Source organism: Geotrypetes seraphini, chromosome 5 (genome assembly GCF_902459505.1).
Source record: "Geotrypetes seraphini chromosome 5, aGeoSer1.1, whole genome shotgun sequence".
NCBI classification, from domain to species: Eukaryota; Metazoa; Chordata; class Amphibia; order Gymnophiona; family Dermophiidae; genus Geotrypetes; species Geotrypetes seraphini.
This window is the reverse complement of record NC_047088.1, coordinates 45309428-45332566: the sequence shown is the minus strand read 5'-3', so window position 1 is coordinate 45332566 and position 23139 is coordinate 45309428. Positions and strand designations below refer to the sequence as shown.

The window sequence follows — 23139 nt, the reverse complement described above, 5'->3', positions numbered from 1 at the left end:
CCTCTAACAAAGTATGAAGATGTATCCATAGAGAACACATTTTGAGAGACACTAGATAGTGGCTGAATATTACTGTTACATGGATAAATTTTAGTCCTTCTCTGGAACATCCCTGACCACTACACTTACCTAAATTAATTTTAGATGGACATGGATTTGGCCATCCAACATCTCTCTTGTCTGTGGCCCTTATTACTCTGAAACAGCACATATGTACTCGGCATCTGTCGCTGACTGCATAATTGCTTTTGAATATTGACCAGAATTGTTTTCCCCACAAATCTGTGCAGAGAGTTATGGCGCTGTGGGGTGATGTAAAGTCAGTCAGCATCAACCATGACATCTTGTAAATTTCAACTGATTTACAGCAATGGTTATCATATCTAAATGCAGCTGCCAGAAGGTTTTTCATCTTGTAACCGATAGCTCTGTGATATACAAGGTGTAACCTTCAAAGGATTACAAGTCCGTAAGCAGCGGTTTACAGAAATGGAACAGTGGTAGTTTTTCATTTTCCAAAGCCCACTCACCCTTTTACAAGAATCTAAATGCCTCATTGATTCATAATACAGCACATAAAAATTTCTTTTTTTTTTCTGCTCGCAGTGATGTATTGTGAAAGCAATCTATTTTGCTACTGAAAAGTTTGCTTTGCAAAAAAAAAACCAAAAAAACCCAACAACAACAAACCTTGGGAATTTTGACACAGGAAATTACAGTCATCAGTAAAACATGACCGAGATGACAAGGCTAACATTTTCACTGTATCTAGGAATCTAAGGGGCTGTTTTACAAAAGTGCGTCACGAATGGGGCTTTAACACACTTAAGAGTCCCTTTTACAAAGCCGCAGAAGTGATTCTCCTGTGGAAAATGCACCGAAGCCCATAGCATTTGCCATGGGAGAAGTGCTACTAAGGCTTAGTAAAAAAAAAGGGTACTTAATGCAGGATTTTACCGCAAAGTCCAGATCTAATATGGCGCCTAATAGGGGGTAATCCCAGCATTTCACTGTTCTGGCTATGCTTTAACGTTGGCATTAATTCTTGGGACAATGTAATAATAATAATAATAATAATAACTTTATTCTTCTATACTGCCACAATCTTGCGACTTCTAGGCGGTGTACATTCAAGAGAGCTGGACATTCAGTGAGTTACAATATACAGATAGTCAGAGGAAATACAGAGTATAGAAATTTTAAGAAAGCGAAAAAATAAAATATACAGTTTGCTAAGAAAAGGTCGCGAATTACAAAAAATACAGCGAAAATTACAATATACAGTTTGTTAAGAATTTTCAGAGGGGACCTCTGTGTTAACTGCAAGGAACACTCCATGCCAATTTTCCTTTCCCCAATCAAAAATTCCATTAATACACGACTTACCGTGTGCTGATGGAGATTTTGCCACAATGGCATCCAGAGTTAGGCCATTTTTCCTGTATTAAGCCCCCCCCAAAACCTCCCCCACTGCGCTGACATCCACACATGCGCAGACACCCTTCAGACCCGGCTCTGTGGTTGGGCACTTCCAAAACCTGAACTGCCAGGTTTTGGAAATCCCTCTGGGCACCCAGAAAGTCCTCTAAAAAGGACATGTCCAGGTTTTCCCAGACGTCTGGTAACCCTAATCAAGACGGCAAGGATTCTGGAATCTTCCTATCCCAAGAAGAGAGACGAGGTCTATATCATCTCAAGAATTCACACCTACCTGAACATGTCCTCTTTTTAGAAGACTTTTACAACTCGCTCAAGCAATCTACCAGAATTCATTGATAGACTCCTAAGTCCTTACAGTCCCATTAAATCGCTTCGTTCCACATCGCAGAATCTTTTCGTGGTACCATCATTAAAATTAATCAACACGCTGAGATCCAACAATTTCGCTGTCACTGCACCCTCTCTCTGGAATTCGCTGCCTAATCATTTACGAATTGAATCCGTACTAAAGCAATTTAAAGCAAAATTTAAAACATTCTTGTTCCAAGATCCTTTTGGATAACAACTGTCCTTTTAAGGACTAAAACCAGTTTTATAGCCTTTTACCCTTACCTATTGTTTTTCCCTTAATTGTGCTCTTTTTCGTTAAGATTGTAGTTCTCGTCAGATCACTGTTTACGATGTGGTGTGCATGTGGGGGCATTTTTACATATTTGGTGGGAGTGTGTGCTCATAGGCCCCTTTTGGACGGATGTGGTTCGTGCCCTGGCCACATTAATAGGAGACCTGGTTACAGTGACTCCTCAGACCTGCTTGCTGGGCCTCCATAATAATAGGGAACATCTTTAGCAGACTAAGCTACTTCGTTAGGGCCTTGCGGCAGCTAAATGTCTAATAGCTAATCATTGGAAAAATAAGGTTGCTCCCACACACATTGACTGGACCACTCGATTCTTGTCTATTGGGAGGATGGAGACAGCAGTGGCTAAACATCGCCATAAATTTCAGACCCGAACTTTGACCTGGACCAAAATAGGAGATCTGTTGGCCACTCTGTAAGGGTATCTCTGATTGTGATGCCTTGATAGTCTGTGGGATGATAGGGAGTTGGTTGGGGGGGGTTCTCATGGGAATATGGTGATTGGGATCCAGTGCAGGGGGGAGTTTGGGGGTTGGGGGGGATCATGGGATGAAAATTGTACAGTAATTGTGCATTCATCCTTTGTGAATTTGTAGGTGTTATTTCTTTTGCATTTGATGAGACTGTTGTTTGATGTTCAGTATGTACTGTATATTTTATAAAATTTTGAATAAAAATTTAAATTAAAAAAAAAAGATTGTAGTTCTCGCCCTTCTTCCCTAATTGTTTGTAGTTAGTATATATGTTTGTATGTGTTTACTAACCTAACCTGGTTTTGTTTAGTAATTTAATTTGTTCTTAAGACACTTTTTATTTCTGTACACCGCTTAGAAATTTGATTAAGTGGTATAAAAATTTTTTTTAATAAACTTGAAGACTGTCCAGGCATCCGGACGGCTTTTCAAAACCCGGCACTTTCTCTAGGTTTTGAAAAGCTTTGAGCTTGCAGCAGTGTCTGGAGGGCCTTTATGCATGCAACGCGGTGATGTCACACGCATGCGTGCATGTGTATGATGTCATCGTGCCACACCCACACATGCTCGGAGGCCCTCCAAACGCGGCTCCGAGCTCAAGAAGAGGTTTAGGGGGGGCGGGAGCGGAACAACATGTGACTTGGGCGGAACTGGGGCTACATGTCCGAATTTCACAGTCATAAAATCTGGTAACCCTACTCAAACTACATTTGCCTTGGTTAATGATTTCATGGACCTGCGTTTACTATCTTTAAATATTTATTACTGGTATAGTAGGTGGAAAATCATCCATTTTCAAAAGTGGTCAATTAATTGGAGTGCCCATGTTGGAGAGGAGTGACAGAAACAGAAGCATTTATATCAGCAAGTTAAAATTTTAATTTTGGCTTTCATTGATTTTATTTAATGCAGCAAGATCACATAATCAAGAAGACAGTCTCAATTGAAAAGAGAGCAGTCCTTACCCACTAGTGCACTTTGGTCATATCTAAGTAATGGAAGGGGACGTTCATTTAATATAATTGGAAATGCAACCTATATTAGCTAAAGAAACTTAATCAGTGTAATAAAATTAAAATGCTGCACTCAGACAATCTGTACTGATTAAGGCACATGCAAACATTCTATAGTAATCACAGAGAATCAGCCTTTTACTGATTATTGCATCTCCTTGAGGGAACAAACTTGATATTTTATATTAGACATTGTGGGGTAATTCTATAACTGGGCGCCAATAAATTTTATACTTTCCTTTATAGAATACTAGTGTAACACTCAAAATATGTACCCATAATTTCGGTACGAGATCTAGGCCACTCATACAGCTGGTGCTATGTGCTTGGGCCTAAATACCAGTGATGATTATGCACTGGAGGTAAGGTATAGTTAGGGTTAATAAAATTTTAGTTAAATAAAATCAGGCCCCGTAGCCCCGCCCCCTGTCCTGCCCCGCCTCTTAACCTGCTCTCGTCGGTTGGTCGGGCATCCGTGCATGCACAGATGCAACACGACGATGTGCACGTGACGTCACCGCGTTGCATCCTTGCACGCGCGGATGCCCTCCTGTCGCATTCCCAGGAAGCAGCAATTGGTGTCAATTCAGATCAATAATTGGTTCTTAGCTTCCAATTATTGCTCATTAATGGCTTGTTAGCCAATTAAGTTGTGCATGCATCTTGGTTTGACAACCAAATTTGGACGCTATATATATATATATATATATATATATATATATAAACTGGGGGTATGTGTATTATCATTTGAATACATTTACTGCAGTGTCTCGCAAACTTTTTCCTGCCCTGGCACACTAAACTTGGACCCGCTTCTGGAGGGCCTCCGTGCATGCGAGATGTCATCATGCCAATGTTTGCGCATGCGCGGAGGCCCTTCATACGCGGTCCCTGCACTTGGGGACTTCCAAAACTCAGACAAACTGCCAGGTATTGGAAATCCCTCTTTCTACTAACTCTGAAATTACTATGCTGTGGGGGGAGGGAGTTGCGGGGCGAGGAGGAGAGGCGCGGCCGACTCACGTACAGGACATCTCTCGTGGCACATCCAGAATCTCGCTCATAGTTTGCGATTCACTGATTTACTACTATTGCTATTGCTTATTTTCAACTTGTTCTTGCAGTACATCATTTTGAGTGAATTTCTTCAAAAAAGGTACACTCCTCCCTCTGTATTCGCGGGCAGAGCCGGCCCACAAATAAGGAAAGTCCGCGAATAACTTTTGGGCTGACTCTGACCCACCCCCAGACCTTACCTGATGGTCTAGCAGTGACACGGGGCAGGAGCAATCGTCCTACACTCCTGCCCCTTGCAGGGCTGTGCTGTGCACACGTGCTGCGAGTTCCTATGGTCTCATGAGACTACAATGGGAGTTTCCACTGTAGTCTCATGAGACCATAGGAACTCACAACATGGGTGCACAGCACAGCTCTGCAAGGGGCAGGAGTGTAGGATGATCGCTCCGGCCCTGAGCCACCGCTAGACCACCAGGTAAGGTCCGTGCATGAAGTTGTCTCTGATCGCCTCCTCATAAGAACATAAGAATAGCCTTACTGGGTCAGACCAATGGTCCATCAAACCCAGTAGTCCATTCTCATGGTGACCAATCCAGGTCACTAGTACCTGGCCAAAACCCAAGGAGTAGCAATATTCCATGCTACCAATCCAGGGCAAGCAGAGGCTTCCCCAATGTCTTAATAACAGACTATAGACTTTTCCTCCAGGAACTTGTCCAAACCTTTCTTAAAACCAGCTACGCTATGCGTTCTTACCATATCCTCTAGCAACGCGTTCCAGAGCTTAACTATTCTCCGAGTGAAATTTTTTTCCCTCCAATTGGGTTTAAAAATATTTCCCTGTAACTTCATCGAGTATCCCCTAGTCTTTTAAATTTTTGACGGAGTGAAAAATCAATCCATTTGAACCCGTTCTAGAAACATAGAATATGACGGCAGAAAAGGGCCTACGGCCCAACAAGTCTGCCCACTCAAATAACCCTTCCCTCTAAGTTCCTCTTTGAAGTGAGCCCACGTGTTGATCCCATTTGATCATAAAATCAGTCACGTTACTGGCCTCAACTACCTGAAGTGGAAGATTATTCCAACGGTCGACCACTCTTTCGGTGAAGAAGTACTTCCTAGTGTCACCATGAAATCTCCCGCCCCTGATTTTCAGCGGATGCCCTTTTGTCGCCGTAGGGCCTGTAAGGAAGAAGATATCTTCTTCCACCTCAATGCGGCCAGTAACGTATTTGAACGTCTCTATCATGCCACCCCTCTCTCTGCGTTCCTCGAGAGAGTAAAGGTGCAACTTACCTAGTCGTTCTTCATAAGGGACATCCTTGAGCCCTGAGACCATCTTGGTGGCCAATCGTTGAACCGATTCCATTCTTAGCATTCTACTCCACTAAGGATTTTGTAGACTTCATCATAATTCCCTTCAGCTGTCTCTTTTCCAAGCTGAAGAGCTCTAACTGTTTTAGTCTTTCCTCATACGAGAGGAGTTCAATCCGACTGCCCCCTCCTCCTCTGATCACCTCCTTGCCCCGATCCAAGTCACGGGGCCTGTTCTGGTCAATGCAATTCTCTAGAGGGGTGGGGTGTCCATGCAAAAAAAATCGCAAATAGTCTAAACAGGGATTGCTGAAACCACAAATAGGGAGGGGAAGTTTATATTCAATCTGAAATGCGTTTGATACTATCTTCCATATAGTTAAAAGTTTCATTAAAAGAAACCTTAACCGAAAATAATTTGAATGCCGTCTGCATAGATGTAATAACAAAGAGCCACGTATTTTAGCTCAGTTCCCGAGCAACTAAAAAAAAAGACATTGAACAAAACAGGTCAAAGTGGGGAGATTTGGAGCACTGCAACATATGTCTGCCAGTGTCAAGGTGCTTGACAATGGTGCTCTGAGGAAGTGGCATTGTACCTTAGCCTTGTTGCTGTGACTTGAGTGACCAGTATCCATTCTTATGCTACATGACCCTTGATGCAGCCCATCTGGGTGAAACATGTCCACACGGAGTAAGTTTTGTTCAAGTTACCTCTGGTTCACTTGAGTCTTTGTGCCATTCTCTTTTGTTCTCGTTACTTGTATTTTGTGTTTAGAAAGCAAGAGGAGACACAAAGGATCTTAAAAGCAATTGGCTGGCCCGGAACTTCCTCCCTGACGTTAGAATTGACGTCGAGTGGCGAGAATTGGTCGGCTCCGAGCTGGGGAAGATAAACAGGGAGAATTAAGACCTCGGCGCGGCCTGTTCCCCCGATTGCGGCGGTGGCGGCCTGTTCCCCGATGGTAGTGGCTTGGAGGAGGGCAGGGAGAAGTAAGACCTTGGGCGCTGGCCTGTTCCCCGATTGCGAAGGAAGGGAAGTAGATTGGAGACCCCTGCTTTAGTCGAGGACAGATTGCGGGCCGCAAAATAGTCCCTGGGGGGCCGCATGAGGCCCGTGGGCCACGTGTTTGAGACCGCTGACATAGTGGGAATGCCCCTTCTTGATGCAGTGTTAGTTTTGCCATTAAACTCCTACGTCATAGTGCACCAGTCTCTCACAGAACAACATACAAAATCCTTCTTCAAAACTTTCAAAATCAAGACCTGCCACCTGCTGGCTTTCTTAGATAAATATCTCATTCCACACACCCCTGCTAGGGTCCTTAGATCTACCAATCAGAATTTACTGACAGTCCCCTCAATCAAGGACCTATACTATACTAGAAACTCCATCTTTTCGGTGGTCGCGCCTTCACTCTGGAATGCAATGCCGCCCTTCCTCCGCAGTGAAAATTCTCTAAATAAATTTAAAACAAACCTTAAAACATTCCTTTTCAGAGACGCCCATCAAAAATGCAATTAAGAACCTGACAATGGGAAATAAAAAAAACTTAGGGCTCCTTTTACTAAGGCGCGCTAGGGTTTTTAGCACGCGCAGCAGATTAGAGCACGCTACGCGGCTAGAACTAATGCCAGCTCAAAGCTGGCATTAGCGTCTAGCGCGCGGGGCATTGTAGCACGTGCTATTCCGCGCGTTAATGCCCTAACACAGCTTAGTAAAAGGAGCCCTTAATAAACAGAGAAACGCTTTTAAGAAGCAACATCCCTGTCTCCTTCTTGTTTTATCCCTTCCCTCTTTCCTCCCTTTTATTTTTATTTACACAATGTAATTAAAATTTCCTTCCTCCCCCAGCTCCTTCCGTCTCTAATCCATCTCAATTTTGTCCTGGTCCTTGTCTTTACATCCCCCCCCCCCATTTTATTCTATTCAAATTTTAAGCTATTTTAAATTTTTCTAATTTTTATTATTGTAAACCAGGGGTAGGGAACTCCGGTCCTCGAGGGCCGCAATCCAGTTGGGTTTTCAGGATTTCCCCAATGAATATGCATGAGACACGTGGGATCTATTCACAGAGAAAGGTAGGGGAGGGTCATTGGGGTGGGCAGACTAGATGGGCCGTGGCCCTTATCTGCCGTCTATTTCTATGTTTCTATGAGATCTATTTGCATGCACTGCTTTCAATGCATATTCATTGGGGAAATCCTGACAACCCGACTGGATACGGCTCTCAAGGACCGGAGTTCCCTACCCCTGTCCAGATACATGTGATGGTCGGTATATCAAGCTATAAATCAACTTGAAACATCAAGCCCCAAATTTTATGCATTTGAGCTTGATAAATTATAATGCTATCCGAAAAACTCAAGAGGAGGCAGGAGCGGCTAGCATGTGTTAAGGCCCTAACACACCTTTGTAAAAGGAGCCCTAAATTCTTACTGCGAGTGCCTACCCAATCTCCTTATTAGGCTGTACTAATAGAAACACTTTAAATTGTAAAGAAATATCTACTTGGACAACATTTGATCAAACTATTTTAGCACAGTGTATTAAAATATTACTGTAAGGCACACTTCTCTTATAAGAATGAGATAAATATGTGGGCATCACATTTATTATGCCTATATCTGATGACATACTTTAAAAAAAAAAAAAAAATGACTATGGTTTTCAAGATACTAAAAACAGAATCAATTCATTCAGCAAGCCTTTGAGGAAAACATCTTACATGAATATTGGCTAAGCTACGTGTATATATCAGAATTATGCAAGCCATCCTGGGTAGTCGTATTCTGTATTCTAAATCCACTCTCTTTCATTCCTAGTATTAAAATGAGATAAAAATGAAAACGACATTAATCTCTTCCTGATAGCTCATAGCTTAGAAGGACAAATAACCACAGACGAAAAGAAAATGAGAAAAGAAAATGATTTACAACAATCTTGCATTTTACTGATCACTTCAATAGTTACAGTTGCTCATATCGGGGCATCACATTTCAAAAACCTGTTCCTCCAAGTACTAGAAAATGATCTCTTATGATTAACTTTCTCTTTAAAGACGGATTTAGAAGCAGCGTCTGGATGGCAAATGTGTTCAGAAGATCATGGTCTGGCTCAGAGAACCTATTTTACACTGTGTGTCAATTTTTCCAGATTAAATTGCAATGAAGGATTTCACTATTTGATATGCCGAACATCGACAAGTATCTGGTCGGTTTACAATGCTAAAATTTAAGATAAAAATAAAAAGTAAAAGGGGTCAATATGTAAACAACATAGGGGTCCTTTTACTATGGCATGCGAGCCGTTTTAGCCAATGCTAAAAATTAGCATGCGCTAAACGCTAACGTGTGCATTATATCCTATGGACACGCTAGCGCATGCTAAAATGGCTACCACGTCTTAATAAAAGGCCTACATAGTTATTAGATAAGACAGAGACAAATTTGATACGAAGGGAACTGGAGTAAGGGTAAGATTCAAAATTACATTGAAGTTTAAATAAAATTTAAAGGGAGGTAAGGAGGGAAAGGGGATGAAAAAGGAGGGAGGGGAAATCGCCACCATGAATTTCCTCCCTTTGCTCCCTTATTGAAATGAATACCTTGACTGGTGGTGGTGGTGGTGGTGGGGGGGCAGGATGCCCAAGCCCCGCCAGCTAAAGATGTTATCTGCTTGAGCTCCCTGTGCTGTCTGAGCAGCATGGAAGTGACGGTACTTCTAGCTGCTGAGGCCAGTACTCCTGGCGCATGCTCAGTCCATGAGCAGAGAGGCTCCAACATCAGTGGCTGGAAGAACTCTAGCGACTTCCCCACTGCTCCAACAACCATGAGAGCCACACAAAACATTCTAGTGTGCCGATTCCTGGTCTGGCTAATTGAAACTAGGATGAGGAGACTTTAATGACAGAAGCAGATTTGGATAATGTTGCTATTATAGATCTAATGAGTCCAATGACTGAGACAAATCCGTACCGGGCTATAATCAGATTTGAGAAGACAGGTATGATTGGGGGGAGGGGGTGTGGGCCAATTTAAGAACAATAAAGCAACTGAAATGGGAAATAAAGGAGGAAATCTAGGCCACCCAAAAAAGAAGAAAGAATAATGTCCTTTACACTGATATGATCTTTAGACTAAATTTGGCGATACACCTTACCAAAGTTGCAGATAAGTTCGAATTTAACTTATTATATGCAATTAAAAAATATTAAAATAAGTGATTGCTGAAAAACGAATGAAACTATGGGGTCCTTTTACGAAGGTGCGTTAAGCGTTTTAGTGCACGCACTGGATTAGTGCGCGCTAGCCGAAAATCTACCATAATCCAAAGTACTCGTATATCAAAGCACATGTCCCCATAGACCACAATGTAAACTGAAACAATTCGTTCCACAACCAAGGTTTACTATGGCGGCCCAGGGGTGGGTGGGTACCTGTCTGTGGGTGCTGCAGCCCTTGAAGCATGGTGGTTTCCTTTCCTCGGGGTCTCCATGCGGCTCTCCTCCCTCTTCGGCGATGCCTTTGCCGTTAACCAGCACCTTCCGGCTTCCAATTCAAGCCGGCAATCCTCCAGACGCATGTGCAGGACCTCTGAACTGCGTGCTTGTATGTGGTGCGTGTGTTGTTGGAGCAGCGCCGGCTTGACGGGGGAGTTCAGAAGAGGGAGAAGAGCCGCACGGGGACCCCTGGGAAAGGAAACCACCACGCTGCAAGGGCTGCAGCACCCAAAGACAGGTACCCACCCACCCCTGGGCCACCCTAGTGAGAGCTCGTGTAGCGAGTCAACACTCGTTTTGCGAGACGAAAGTTTGCTGAGTGTTTTGCTCATCTTGCAAAACACTCGCAAACCGGGTTACTCGCAAACTAAGGTTCCACTGAACTCCCTTTACAGTGAAACTCACAAAAGTGAAAAAATGCAAGGCAACAGGGTTTGAAGGGATACATCACAGGAAATGCTTAGAGATGTCTGCCAGTTTTATTCAATTAGTTACTATTACTATTTAATATTTCTATAACGATGACAGACATATGCTATACTGTACATCAACACAGTTAAGAGATGGACCGTCAGTAGAGCTTACAATATAACTAATCTTTTTATTGGATAAGAAGTGGTTCCAATAAACTAAACATAGGCAGGTTTTGTTCATTAAAAATAGAAAGATTCTAGTAACCACAGGCTGGTCAGTCTAACTTTTGGGTTAAATAATAGAGTCACTATTAAAGAAAAAGTAGTAACATCTATTTAATCCAACAGGTTCCAAGGCAGCATGGTTTGACCAAAGAGAAATCATATCAACTATTATTGTTTTGACTGGGTATCTATAACATATCAGAGGCAAGCAGTGGATATGACATATAAATTTCAATAAGACTTCTAATACTGTTCTAACCAGGTGACTGAAATAGATTCAGCAGCCTGGGGGATGGTGACCAAGATGGCACTCTTATGTTAGAAACTGGTTGAAGCAACAGCCAATAGATTCACCACAAGGAAAGAGGGGTTATAAGTGGAGTGCCTCAGGGTCCATCCCTAGGCAAGTGATAACAGATAGTCAGTAATGACACAAAGTGCTGCAACGGGTTGAACATACTGAGACAGAACAGAGAACATGATCAGTGATCAAGTAACAGCTTATGGAGTTGTCAAGAGTTGGATAACTAATGTGAATACAAAAATAGCTCAACACAGAAAACCAAGAGAATGGATTTGTTACTTTTTAACTTGTTGATTTGGCTTAGTATCTTCCAGATTCACAGAGATTTCTTTCAGTTACTCCACATCACTACCCTTAAAAACCATTTCCGGTTCAGGTAGATCTCCTACATCTTCTTAAGTAAAGACCGAAGCAAAGGATTAATTCAGTCTCTCTGTTATGGCCCTATCCTCCCTTTGGGGTAACATAAGGAAATACTTATTTACAGAAAGGGCAATGGATATATTATATAGCCTTCCAAAAATGTGGTAGATGCCGAAATCTATAACTTAATTTAAGAAAGCAAGGGATAAGACGAGTGCATGTAAGGGTAAAGTTTAAGAATGGAAAAGTTTTGTAGTGTTGCATCAGAAATGGGCCACCCACATGGCTCTTGAAGTCTTCAGCTATCAGCATATTCTAGGCTTGGATGAGATATGTTTCAAATTTTATTGTATTTGCTCACTTGGAGTTGTTGATGCTTCTAGAAAATGTTCTCTTACCACTGAGTGCATTTAATGAAACTGAATGTGTCTTCCTTAAAAAGTGTTCGCTTTTTTGCTCATGCTCATAATTTAAAATGCAACATTTGTATTACATTTTTTCCCAAGAATTCACCCTTATACAGTACTTAATGGTAAGAAATACTCTAAAATGTATCCATTATCTTTACAATGTAAATAAACCAGGACAGAACTGATCTTGTGCTACTTTGTACATGGATTATTCTGGTTAAAACCATGTGTGACATTTTAATTATCAAGTACAAATGATACTGCAAGCAAGAAATCAAACAGATGGTGTCCTGAATTTTACGGCAGAGCCAGCATTTTCCAGACAAAATTTATTGTTTATTCATCAGTGAGCTTTGAGGTCTGCCATGCATTTTTTTTCCTGCTTGAATTATAGCAACAGCCAAAAGATAGAGAGGAGCAATTTTAGCAGTGAAAATAAAATCTAGTCAACACCATAAAAAGAGTCAAAGAATTAGCAAAGACCCTTAATATTTTGCACAGTTCAAAATGGCCGTACATCCTATTTATACAGTACACAAACAAAGAAAATCCAGCGGTAAAACAGAACTGTGCAAACCTTTGGGAAATGCAGGCCTTCAGCAGTGAAATTAACTAGATTCTTCGTCAATAAAGAGTAAAAATTCCCTGGGTCTTACTGTTCATCTCCTATAATTGGGTTGTTACTTAAAGCAGGTTTCACAATAAATGATCAAAAGTCAACCATGCTGAAATGCTCAGCTGTGAGCCTATAAAATTACACCTGCCTTCGATATAAAAATAACTATTTATATAAAAAAAAACCTCATTATTTCTGCATATTTCTTTTCAGGGGAACTTCTTCCAGGAAAGAAAGAAGTTCTTGACATTTTCTACAAGATTCAATGAGAGGTTCTAATTTTACCTCCATAGAATAGAGTTCTCTCAAGTTCCACAATCGACCCACGATGGCTACAAATTCCACCACAGTGGCAGCAGCCCTGAGGTTTCAGGTTCAAATCCAGCACTGCTTTCTGTGACCCTGGGAAAGTCACTTGATGCAGGTCAAAGAAAAAACAAGTGGGAAACTTGAGATGTTTCCAAACACAAACTTTTATTAAAAGCACAGATTCAGGGCTCCTTTTACTAAGCTGCGATAGCGCTTTTAGCGCGCGCTTAGCGCATGCAGAATTCCCACACGTGCTAGACACTAATGCCAGCATTGAGCTGGCGTTAGTTCTAGCCATGTAGCGTGGGTTTAGCATGCGCTAAAATTCTGCGCGCGCCATAAACGCTATCGCAGCTTAGTAAAAGGAGCCCTCAGTTCTGTAAATATAAAAAAAGACTGAACGCTGGACCTTCTTCAGGAGTCTGTTTATGTTTTCAATGATAGTTTCAATATAGTTGGAAGACGCTCTGCAAATGTATTTTTATATATAATAATATCCTTCTTTAAATGTTTTTCATATATATGTTTTGGTTAGAAGGCCATCTAGTGGTATTCTATTTCATATTTATTTATATGCTTGTTTTTATTTGTTATACATATTTGCATATTTTTATATTTTAATCTATCTGTGGATGTTCTCATTCCAATGACGGTGTGTTTAATCTATTTACAGACTCCTGAAGAAGGTCCACTTTTCTGTACCGAAACGCCTGCAGTGTTGACTCTGTTTCTACATTTACAGAACTGAGGGGTTCCTTTTACTAAGGCGTGCTTACCGACTGGCCACATTAGCATTTAGCGTGCCTTAATAAAAAGATCCCTGAATCTCTGCTTTTAATAAAAGTTTGTGTTTGGAAACGTCTCGAGTTTCCCACTTGGTTTTCTCTTTGATCTACGCCAGGGGCGCACAACTTCGGCCCTCACCAGGCCAGGTTTCCAGGATTTCCCAAATGAATATGCATGAGATCAATATGCATACAATGGAAGCAGTGCAGGCAAATAGATCTCATGCAAATTCACCGGGGAAATCCCAAAAACCCGAATGGATTTGGCCCTCAAGGATTGGAGTTGTGCACCCTTGATCTTTGTGGGAACATTGTGTTGCTTTGTGTGTTTCTATGTCACTTAACACTCCATTGTCCCCAAGTACATTAGTCAGATTACGAGCCCAATGGGACAGATAGGGAGAAATACTTGAGTACCTGAATATAAGTCACTTAGGCTATAAGTTGCCTAGAACAGTGTTCTTCAACCACTGGTCCATGGACCGGTGCCGGTCCACAGGGCCAGCAAGTGCATCAGGCCCAAAACAGTGTTCTTCAACCGCCGGTCCACGGTGCGATCGATGCAGTGTTATCTTCGAGCCAGCTCCCTCTTCCTCACTGATTCAGTGCACAAAGCCACAGGCAGTGGCTCTTACACGCGTCTTGCGCCTGAACCGGAAGCCTTCTCTCTGACGTTGCAACGTCGGAGGGAAAGTTTCCAGATGAAGCACGGGACGCGCAAGGAGCCGCTGCCCGCAGCTTTGTGCACTGCATCAGTGAGGAAGAGGGAGCCGGCTTGAAGATAACACCAGGGGCGGCATAAAATGGCCAAGCGGGAGCAGACCAGAAGGCAAGGCACAGCATGGAGGGAGGAAGACAACAAAGGTAGGGGGGAATGATTTTATTTTTGAATTTAGTGATTGAATTATGTCAATTTTGAGAATTTACATCTGCTGTCAGTGTGCTTTGTGTAGTTTAATTTTGTGGTTAACCATTATGTGTTGTTAATAAGATTATATTGTGTATCTGTGAAAAATGAATGTAAAAAATAGTGTTACAATTAATACTATTATGGGGGCGGGGTCTGGGGTGGAGATTGGGAAGAGATGGGCGGGGTCTGTCCCACGACTTAGCCCAGTGTTCTTTAACTGCCGGTCCACGGACTGATGCCGGTCCACATAATAATTCTTTTATTTCTGCTGGTCCATAGGTGTAAAAAGGTTGAAGAACACTGCTCTAGAAATAAAAATAAATAAAATAAAATAAATAAAGAGTTAACATTTTGGCAAGAAGCACTGTTTTCTACACACAAAAAAATATATTGTAAGTCCTAGCTTTCATTGAAGTAGCAGTATAACTGAACAAACAAGGGAGGTAAAAGGGATTGGGACTTGTACATGGGCTTTTTGTAGTTATACAACCATACTCAAAGCGGTTTACATACAGGTACTTCAAGCATTTTCCCTGTCCCGATGGGCTCACAATCTAATGTACCTGGGGCAGTGGAGGATTAAGTGACTTGCCCAGAGACACAGGGAGCAGCACGGGGTTTCAATCCACAATCTCGTGGTGCTGAGGCTGTAGCTCTAGCCACTGTGCTTATATACTCAAATATAAACTGAGATTTGGGGGCTAAAAAAATGGCCCCAAAATGGGGGTCTTGGTTTATATTTGAGTACACCGTAGTTTTAAAAATATCCAAATTTGAGCCTACTGGGCTGTGGGAAATGGAGTTGTGAGTTAGGGGCATGTCCAACATGCAAGGCAGGCACCTGATTCCTCCCGGCGGCTGCTGTGGCAGTCCTCCATGCTGTTTGCCGACTGCCGAGAGGAGGGGGGGAGTGAGGAGTCAGCGGCACATCTGGATTGTGAGCAGGCCTGCCTTCAGTCCTGTCCCGCTAAACCTGCTGGCAATAACGAAGCCAGACGCTGCGGGGGCCTTCCCTCTTGCTAAATTGCTATAGGCTCTGCCGGTCTTGATCCCACCCTTCAAAATCAGAAAGTAACTTCAGAGGAGACCCGATCGAGACCGGCAGAGCCTATAGCGATTTAGCAAGAGGGAAGGCCCCTGCGGCGTCTGGCTTCATTATTGCCAGCCAGTTTAGTGGAATCAGGACAGGACCGAAGGCAGGGCTGCTCACAATTCAGATATGCTGCTGACTCCTCCCTCCTCCTGGCGGCCGGCAAACAGTGTGGAGGATTGCTGGGGCCGCCGTCGGGAGGAATCAGCTGCCTGCCTCACATGTCGGGCCAGCCCCAATCCACGACTCTGTTGGAAGAAGCAAAGGGTAAAAGGTGATGGGGAGAGATCTTGGATGTAGGTGGAGAGAGAGGAAGAGAGAGATGAGGTGGAGGAAAGAGGGGAGAGGATATGCTGGATTGAGGGGGCAAGACAGTAGATACTGGTTAGAAGAGTGAAAATAAAGGGGATGAGAGAAAGAGAAGATGCTGGAAGGGAGGAGAAGAGGGAAGAGTTAGCAAAAAACCTGGAGAAACAGAAGCAGAAAAGAGATGCAGAAAAATAAATGGAGGAAAACTGAAAGGAAAAGATTAAAGTCAGAGATGGATATAGGAGAGGAAGTGAAGACAGGAATGAGAGAAGAGGCAGATAGACTACAGACCCTGGGGAAAGAAAATTAAAAAAGACAGAAGGAAGCAGAAGCTGGAATAAACATGAATAAAATGGACAGACAATAAAGGTAGAAAGAAATAATTTTATCTGTAATTTCATGAACATAAAATGCAGTTTTATTGTAAATTTGCACTGCTCTCTTTTTATATTCCAACATGTAGAGTGCTATTTCTCTTGTGTTGAACTGAATATGGCTTCTTGAGGTTTAAGTCTGATTTTTAGCTACATTTATTTAAGTTTGTGGTTGCTTGTAGTTGCGTTTTCCGGTGTAGGGGCCTTGTTGTGAATATGTTAGCTTTGGGATATATCTAATAATGCACTTATTTATATGTGTTTTTCAAGGGGAGTATAACTATATGAACATACACAAAGATAGCTGTAACTTTTCAGCTACCATATAGACAACCCTTGCAAGATCCTCAGCGACACCACTTAGGGCTCAACATCTCTCATTGCCCTAAGTTTTATGTGTCTAATTGTCACTGGATCTAATTTTCTAATCTTCTTAGTCTTATTTCAAGAGCTTCAATTTTATCTTTACTCACTATATTGATTAATTTCTTAACTTTTGTTATAAGCAAATACTTAGCTTAAACTGAGTGGTCTCTGGCTTGGGATTCCGAATCAGTAATTCATTACATTAAGTTTTCTTTGCACACACATCCAGGGAGGGAGGGATGGGTAATTTGTTTTAGTAGTTTGCAAATATGTATGTGCTGGTTTGGGGTTTAAAAAAAAAAAAAAAATAAATTCTGTGAATGTATACTGTTTGCACTTTTTATCTGCTTAGAAAATCAATAAAGATTTATATTAAAAAATAAAAATAAAAAAAGAATCCCTAGCCCAGCGATGGCTAACCTTTTTGAGCCCGAGTGCCCAAACTGCCGCACAAAACCAAAGAATTTCCTCAAAGTGCCAGCACGTCAATTAAACCTTAATAACAAGATTTTAGTATCTAAAAACTCTTTATAAAGTTGCCTGAACTATGTAACATCATTTTTAAAGGTTGGAATCTTTGTATTGTCAGAGAATCAATTTGATTCACAATCCTTTGGTTTTCATTTCAATTTATTGGCAATTTATAATGTTTTTATGATTTCATTCATGGGCCGAATACACACATACTTTTCTCTGTCGCCGCACTCTTTGACCAAAAGATTTGTAAGCCTGCAACCACGTCAAGGTAGACTCTTTCAGCAGCTCCCCTCTCTCCCCCTTACCTTTGTGGCCAAGTCAAAATGATCTACCAACAATAAAATTTTAAAAACACAAAGCACGCTGTACGCAGAGAAAATGTTAATTATCATTTATATTCCGCGGGTTTTCAAAGAGGTCAAGGCAGATGACTTTATGCAATGTCACCTCAGTAACAACTATACAAAAATAGACAAATATTCCCCCTCCCTTTTTACTAAACCGGTTTTTAGCGCAGGGACCTGCGCTGAATGCCCCACGCTGCTCTTGAAGCTCATAGGCTCCCTGCGCTAAAAAACGCTATTGCGGTTTAGTAAAAGGGAGCCATAGTGCAAAATATAGACAGCATATATAAATTCTCAAAACGGACACATTTTGATCACTAAATTGAAAATAAAATCATTTTCCTACCTTTGGTAATTTCATCAGTCTCTGGTTGCACTTTATTCTTCTGACTGTGCATCCAATATTTCTTCCCTTTTTTCAGCCTCCTGTATGCTTCCTCTCCTCCAGACCTCATTCCCTCCCCAAACTTTTTCTTTGTTTCACCCTGCCCCCTTCTTTCTTTTTCTCCCTCTCCATACCCCCTTTCATTCTGTATGTTTGTCTTTCTCTCTCTGTGCCCCATTTTTCTTTGTTTCACCCAGCCCTCTTTCTTTTTTTTTTTTTTTGGCTCCCTGTCCCCCCCCTTTCTTTCTTTCTCCTTGCCCTCCCCTATGCCATCACCATTGGGAAAATGCTGCCACCGCCACTGGGGAATAGGCTGCCACTGCCGCGATCGGGAACAGGCCGGCGCCGAGTTCGCCCTGCTTCTCTTCCCCACGGGGCCGACCAACTCTCGCCACTCGACGTCAATTCTAACATCGGAGAGGAAGTTCTGGGCCAGCCAGGCAGCGATTGGCTGGCCCAGAACGTCCTCTCCGACATCAGAATTGATGCGGGTGGCGAGAGTTGGTCGGCCCCACAGGGAAAAGCAGGGAGAACTTGGCACCGGCCTGTTCCCAATGGCGGCGGTGGCACTCAAGTGGCTAAAGAGACGCAGTTTGCCAGCCTAGGGAGAACACTGGAGGGTGGCCAGCTGGGGGCGTAAAACTGGGGCAGACCGCCCCCACCCTGGTATGCCACTGTCTGTACCTCACTCCCTCCCTATGACCAAAATTTCTCCTTTCTTCTATTCCCCGTGTACACAACCATCTCTTTCCCTCCCTTCCTCTCTCCCAAGTCCATGCCTTCTGTGTTTAAAAATCCATTCCCTCCCCCACCTCAGCATCTCTTTCACTCCCTTCCTCTCTCCCAAGTCCATGCCTTCTGTGTCCAAAAACACATTCCCTCCCCCACCTCAGCATCTATTTCCCTCCCTTCCTCTCTCCCAAGTCCATGCCTTCTGTGTCTAAAAACCCATTCCCTCCCCCACCTCAGCATCTCTTTCCCTCCCTTCCTCTCTCCCAAGTCCATGCCTTCTGTGTGCAAAAACCCATTCCCTCCCCCACCTCAGCATCTCTTTCCCTCCTTTCCTCTCTCCCAAGTTCATGCCTTCTGTGTGCAAAAACCCATTCCCTCCCCCACCTCAGCATCTCTTTCCCTCCCTTCCTCTCTCCCAAGTCCATGCCTTCTGTGTGCAAAAACCCATTCCCTCCCCCACCTCAGCATCTCTTTCCCTCCCTTCCTCTCTCCCAAGTCCATGCCTTCTGTGTGCAAAAACCCATTCCCTCCCCCACCTCAGCATCTCTTTCCCTCTCTTCCTCTCTCCCAAGTCCATGCCTTCTGTGTCTAAAAACCCATTCCCTCCCCCACCTCAGCATCTCTTTCCCTCCCTTCCTCTCTCCCAAGTCCATGCCTTCTGTGTGCAAAAACCCATTCCCTCCCCCACCTCAGCATCTCTTTCCCTCTCTCCCAAGTTCATGCCTTGTGTCCAAAACGCACTCCCTCCCCCTTTTGTGTTCCCCGTTTGTCTCCCAGCCCATCTTAGCAACTTTCTCAGCAAAATGTAGCTCGAGCTGCGTAGGCTTGTCTTCTATTTCCTGCCTGTCCCGCCGCGCACACATAGCCGATCGGAAATCTTCCCCGACATCAGCGCTGACGTCGGAGTGCGGGCTTTGCTTAAGCCCTCCCTCCGACGTCAGCGCTGACGTCGGGGAAGATTTCCTGTCGGCTGTGTGAGCGGCAGGGCAGTCGGAGTAGAAGACGAGCCTCGCGGCTCGAGTTATATTTAACCCCGCGGGTCCCCCATCGTCCCCGTTCAGCTCTCTCTCCTGTGCACCCCCTGGTAGTACTGCCCTGATGGCGGCCCTGCGCGTGCCAGCTGCAAGGCCTTCGCGTGCCACAGTTGGCACGCGTGCCATAGGTTCACCATCGCTGCCCTAGCCAGAGACCACTCAGGGCATCAGAATCCCTAGCCAGAGACCACTCAGTTAAGCTAAGTATTTGCTTATAACAAAAGTTAAGGAATTAATGAATATAGTGAGTAAAGATAAAAATGAAGCTCTTGAAATAAGACTAAGAAGATTAGATCCAGTGACAATTAGACACATAGGCCCTGATTCTCCAAAGTGCGTCCCGATTTTAGGCAGCTGTAGGCGTCCTACAGCTGTCTAATCAGCCAATTGGGATGCACGTTTTTAAAAAAAAATGCTCCCCAGGCAGGCCGCCTATACTGAAGGCGAGGCCCGACTGCCTCCCCCCGACACTACCGACCGCCCCCCCGACACTACCGATCGCTGGCAGGAGGATGCCAAATCCCTCCTGCCAGAAGATGCCCCCCCGACACTACCGACTGCCCCCCCGACACTACCGATCGCTGGCAGGAGGGTGCCCAATCCCTCCTGCCGGAAGACGCACCCCCACCGCGCTAACAGCCCTCAAACCTCCCCCCAACCAAACGAACCTTTCCTTGTTGGCCTAGAGCCTGGGCCAATCAGACCTTAGATTAAGTGGGGATGGGCGGACCCGCTATGCCTAAGGCCTGATTGGTCCAGGCTTCTAGAGTCTGGGCCAATCAGGCCTTAGGCTTCGGAAGGATGGGCCGGGAAGGGGCGGGCCCGCCTCATTTTGACGAGACAGGCCTGCCGGCTGGACGTGCAAGTCCCGTCTGGCCAACAAGGAAAGGTTAGTTTGGTTGGGGGGAGGTTTGAGGGCTGTTAGCGCGGAGGGGGGGGTGCGGAGGGGGCGCGTCTTCCGGCAGGAGGGATTGGGCACCCTCCTGCCAACGATCGGTAGTGTCGGGGGGGGGGGTGGTCGGTAGTGTCGGGGGGGGAGGCGGTCGGTAGTGTCGGGGGGGCATCTTCTGGCAGGAGGGTTTGGGCACCCTCCTGCCAGCAATTGGACAGGCGGCCGCGGCCCGCTATACTTATAGCAGCAGAGAGATCCCTTGCTGCAATAAGTATAGCGGCCGCGTCTACTTACAATGTAGACCAGCATTTTGTTGGCCTACATTGTAAGCGTCTCTTCCTCTACTAGGGAGACGCGTAGGGCCGCCTAGGTTCGCCTAAGGCCCTTAGGCAAGCTTAGGTGTCTTGCGGGCCTCGCCTTCAATATAGGCGGCCTGCCTGGGGAGCATTTGTTTAAAAAACGTGCATCCCGATTGGCTGATTAGACAGCTGTAGGACGCCTACAGCTGCCTAAAATCGGGACGCACTTTGGAGAATCAGGCCCATAAAGCTTAGGGCAATGAGAGATGTTGAGCCCTAAGTGGTGTCACTGAGGATCTTACAAGGGTTGTCTATATGGTATCTGAAAAGTTACAGCTATCTTTGGGTATGTTCATTTAGTTTTGGGATATATGCATCAAAGATATTTGTATGATGTTTAGTGACTTATGAGATAGCTGATGGGGAGGGAGGGTGAACAGTCTTTATAGATTGACTTGAATATAAACCGAGGTTAGAAATTTGGTTTATCATGGTGAGCCAAACTTTTTCCCCCTTTTTGGAAGGAAAAAAAGGATACCTCAGTTTATATTCAAATCGATTTATATTCGCGTATATACGGTAGCAAGGCAGCTAGGTCAAAATGTGTATTTCATACAAGTTTGCTCTATACGTAAGAGCATGTTGATAAAATAACAACAGAAGACACAATAAATATATCATAGGAAAGATGTTATTTAATTTATTAACAATTTCTTGTACTGTATGTTGCCTGCAAGCTTGACAGCTATTAAAGCAATGTACATTCAGATTTGTAGATAACATAGTAACATAGTAAATGACGGAAGATAAAGACCTGAATGGTCCATCCAGTCTGCCCAATAATTACATGCATTATAAATTCATGATTAAATTGTCTTAAATTTCTGGGCCATAGACTGTAGAAGTCTATCCGGTAAAGTTCTTAGGTTCAAACTAAAAGAGTTACCATTGAAGCTCACTCCATCCTATCTAAACCAACCCAAATTACTGGAACTCCCTAAGCCCATCCCAACCAGACTAGCCATATACAGGACACAGGCCGTGTAAATCTGCCCGGTCCCAGCCCCAGTTCTTCAATTTATACCCTTCACTTTCTGATTAGATATCTTCTGTGTTCATCCAACGCTTTTTTTTTTTTTTTCTGTCACGTTTTGCTCTCCACCACCTGTCTAGGGAGGGCATTCCAGGCATCCACCACCCTTTCTGTGAAAAAGAATTTCCTAACATTACTCTTAAGTCTACCACCCTGCAATCTCAATTCATGTCCTCTAGTTTTACCCTTTTCCCTGCTCTTTAATTGTCAATTTAAAATTGTTTATTGGTCTTCTGTATTCTTGTTGCATTACATCTGTACTAAAGGAGTTACATTGACTCCCAATTTCTCTCTCTCATTAATTTCTAAGGTACTGAATGATGACACACCATTGGCCTTTGCAGCTACTATTCTGATAACATTATTGGATGTTCCAACTTTCAGACAGATTTGACTTGAAACTTATCAGTCAACGATAGTTTAGATTGGGGGAGCCCGGTTATGGAATGTTCTTCCATATGACTTGAGGAATATGAGATCTTGATTACAGCTTCGAAAATTGTTAACAAGACACCTGTTTGCTCAAGCTTATGTTGTTTAGGTGGATTTCCAAAAGAGGTAGTACAGACCTTCGTAAAAGGAGCCCTAAAAGTCTAACATTAAAAACCTGATATAGCCACATTTTGCCTGTAGGCTGCTTCAGGGATGTACACAACACATTATTTCTTTTTGCGAGTGCTGTCCTTATTGGCAAGTTTTCTAGTGAACAAGAGTTATCTGTTCTTGGCAGCGTATGTTGTTTGTAGTTTATTAGTTTGTGGAGAAATGGGTTATGTGCATCGTTACTATCCTCTGAAGCAGCCTACAGGCGAAACATGGTCATGTTGATTATTAATGTTTAGCTTTGAATACAATTTTTACTGTTTGACTTGATTTGGTGCGAGAGTTGGTTACCTCTTTTTTGGACTTTGACATAATAAACTAACAACTCCAATCTCACTACTCCAATCCAAATTTGAAAGGTTCCATTTACTACTAGAAATGAGAGTTCTGGCTCGTCAGGAATG

General features: G+C 43.5%; 1 protein-coding gene across 1 annotated transcript in view; it reads right to left on the bottom strand.

The window, feature by feature from the left end:
- Positions 1-23139, bottom strand: part of HS6ST2 (heparan sulfate 6-O-sulfotransferase 2) — a 574263-nt gene that overhangs the window by 60009 nt on the left and 491115 nt on the right. The window lies entirely within an intron of this gene.